Below are 3,466 nucleotides of genomic sequence, written 5' to 3'. Positions count from 1 at the left end.
AGCCTATGACTCTTGATAGATGAGTTTAGGCCATTAACATTCAGGATTCTTATTGAAACATGGTTTGTATTCCTGGTCATTTTGGTTTATTTTTGGTTTTTAACTTCACTTCATTTCTTCTTTTATTTCTTTTCCTTTAGTGTAGCTCTTCTCTTTGCCAATTTTCATTATTGTTTTTTAATATTTTTTTACGTGGACACAATATCTTTATTTTTATTTTTATGTGGTGCCGAGAATTGAACCCAGTGCCTCACACATGCTAGGCGAGCACGCTACCACTTGAACCACATCCCCAGCCCGCCAATTTTCATTATTGCTTTTTATTTCCTCCTCATGGAATATGTTGCTGAGAATGTTCTGTAGTTTAGGCTTTTTCATTGTAAATTCTTTTAACTTTTGTTTATCATGGAAGGCTTTTATTTCATCATCAAATCTGAAGCTTAACTTTCCTGAATATAAGATTCTTTGTTGGGGCTGGGGATGTGGCTCAAGTGGTAGCACGCTCACCTGGCATGTGTGTGGCCCGGGTTCGATCCTCAATACCACATACAAACAAAGATGTTGTGTCCACCGAAAACTAAAAAATAAATATTAAAAAATTTTTAAAAAAAGATTCTTTGTTGGCATTCATTTTCTTTCAGAGCTTTATATATGTTGCTGCAGGACCTCCTAACATTGATGGTCTGGTTTGAGAAATCTGCTGTGATGCAAGTTGGTTTCACCCTATATGTAATCTGAATCTTTTCTCTTGTGGCTTTTAATATTATATCCTGCCGCTGCCATCGCCACCAGCGCAGCCGTGCCGCACTGTGAGCACCCGTCTGTCCGCCCTGTCCTGTCCGCCGTGTCCTCGGAGTTGTTTCAACAATCTGTTAAAACATGGTAGATTACTATGAAGTTCTAGGCGTGCAGAGACATGCCTCACCCGAGGATATCAAAAAGGCATACCGGAAACTTGCACTAAAGTGGCATCCAGATAAAAATCCTGAGAATAAAGAAGAAGCAGAGAGGAAATTCAAACAAGTAGCTGAGGCATATGAGGTGTTATCAGATGCTAAAAAACGGGACATCTAGGACAAGTATGGCAAAGAAGGCTTAAATGGTGGAGGTGGAGGTGGAAGTCATTTTGACAGTCCATTTGAGTTTGGCTTCACATTCCGGAACCCAGATGATGTCTTCAGGGACTTTTTTGGTGGAAGGGACCCATTTTCCTTCGACTTCTTTGAAGATACATTTGAAGACTTTTTGGGAACCGAAGAGGTCCCCGAGGAAGTAGAAACCGAGGTGCAGGCTCATTTTTCTCCGCTTTCAGTGGATTTCCAACATTTGGAGGTGGATTTTCTGCATTTGATACAGGATTTACTTCATTTGGTTCACTAGGTCACGGTGGCCTTACTTCATTCTCTTCTACATCATTTGGTGGCAGCAGGATGGGTAACTTCAAATCAATGTCAACTTCTACCAAAATAGTAAACGGGAGAAAAATCACTACAAAAAGAATCGTTGAGAATGGTCAAGAAAGTAGAAGTTGAAGAAGACGGCCAGTTAAAGTCCTTAACGATAAATGGTAAGGAGCAGCTGCTACGCTTGGATAACAAGTAATTCAACGCACGCATTTAACAGAAATGTTAAACTATAACAAGCACCATTTGAGGATTAACAGGAACATTTTTTTGAAGATTTCAGACGAACTCGACTTTCAGTATAATTTCACCTAATCTAAAGTATTTATAAACAGTTCATCGGAGCCCCTATTTGTCATAGACTTTTGAGTTTATTGTTGGGACCACACAATAGGACCATTTTTTGTCTTTAAAATTGTTGTAATCTCTGTATGCACTTTGCTTTTTTATTAAACGTAATCCAAGGTGAGCCTTGACTTTGAGTAGTGCTAGGACAAGATTGTATTCTAACACCAGCATGGATCTGCTTCCCATTGTGTTTGACATGTGAGCCAAGTAGTGTCAGCCTGCTGTGAGCTAACATTGCCAGGATGAGGCTCCTGTAGAAGTAATTTGGTTTTGTTTATTTTTCAGTATTTAGTAATGAAAGATATTAATGCATTAATGGTAATACATTTCTGGTTTAATATAAATTTAAGGATGTTTTCTAGTTGTGCATGAATGCTGGCAACTTAGTAAAGTTTTGACAATTGTTTAAATATGTAATGTTAAGCTTAGGTTTAAAAATCTGGTAAACTGGGTCTTTGTCATTTGCTTAAAAAAAAGAAAATAAATGTGAATATGTTTGGTGCAAAAAAAATATATTATATCCTTATTCTGTATGGTAGGTATTTTCATTGTAATGTGTATTGGTGTGGATTGGTTGTAATTTTATACATTTGGTGTTCTGTAAGTTTCTAGTATTTTATTTTCTAATTCATTCTCCAGATTTTGGAGTTTTTCCAATATTATTTCCTTGAAAAGATTGTGCATTCCTTTGGTTTGTATGTCTGTGCCTTCCTCTATCCCCAAAAATCTTAAATTTATTTGTTCTTTTTTTAAAAAAAAAATTTGTTCTTTTCATGTTATTCCATAGTTCTTGGCAGTTCTGTCCATGGTTTCTTACCACCTTCACTGTGTGGTCAACTTTATTCTCAAGATTATCTATTTTGTCTTCATTGTCTGAGGCTCCATATTTCAAGTTATCTAGTCTGATGGTAATGCTTTCTATTGAATTTTTAATTTGGTTTATTGTTTCCTTCATTTCAAGAATTTCTGTTTTTTTCCCCAGAATCTCCATCTCTCTCTTGAAGTAATATTTTGCTACCTGGATTTTTTTAAATCTCTTTATTGGAGTGATCATTTGTTGCCTGTATTTGCTCTCCTATATCATACTTTCCTTCACAGATCATTTTGACTATGTGCATTCTGTACTCCTTCTCTGACAGTTCTTCTACTGTGCTGTCAATTTATTCTATTATTGTATCATCATGGATTGTTCAGGACACTTTTTCCCCTTGTTGTTTCATGTTGTCCATGTGTCTTCTCTTCTAGCAGTGCAGATCCAAGTATAACCATTTCTGCCCTATAATCTTCTAGTGTCCCTGCAGGTTACCAATACCTCTCCCTTAAGGCTTAAAAGCACCCAATACAAACAATATGCAGCCTTAAACCAAATAGCTCTGATTTAGACTATTTTGCAGTTTTGTTCAATAAACAGAAATGAGGTATTTAATTATTATCCACAATATAAACACTAGGTTTGCAAGAGGGACTACAATTTCTAATGGAAGACAAAGAGAAAATGAGGGGTATAGTGTGTTATGTTTATGAGGTAGAAGGTGAGAATGTAGAGGTATTAGATCTCAAGGGGAGTGAAAAAAGAATCAAAAGAGGTTGGTTCTTATCAGGAGAAAAGAGAAAGAGATAACACTGTGCAATGATCTCTCCTGCTTCTGCAAAAAGACAGTGGCTATTAGCACACCTACAGGGATACTTCTGGTGTAACCAAGCCTACAGAGATC

General features: G+C 36.8%; 1 pseudogene; it reads left to right on the top strand.

The window, feature by feature from the left end:
- The first annotated feature begins 867 nt into the window (after window positions 1-867).
- LOC143393593 (dnaJ homolog subfamily B member 6 pseudogene) lies at window positions 868-1,703 on the top strand (annotated as a pseudogene).
- Window positions 1,704-3,466: the final 1,763 nt, after the last annotated feature.

Source organism: Callospermophilus lateralis, chromosome 3, assembly GCF_048772815.1.
Source record: "Callospermophilus lateralis isolate mCalLat2 chromosome 3, mCalLat2.hap1, whole genome shotgun sequence".
NCBI classification, from domain to species: Eukaryota; Metazoa; Chordata; class Mammalia; order Rodentia; family Sciuridae; genus Callospermophilus; species Callospermophilus lateralis.
Note: the sequence above shows the minus strand (reverse complement) of the source record. Positions and strands in the feature narration are given on the sequence as shown.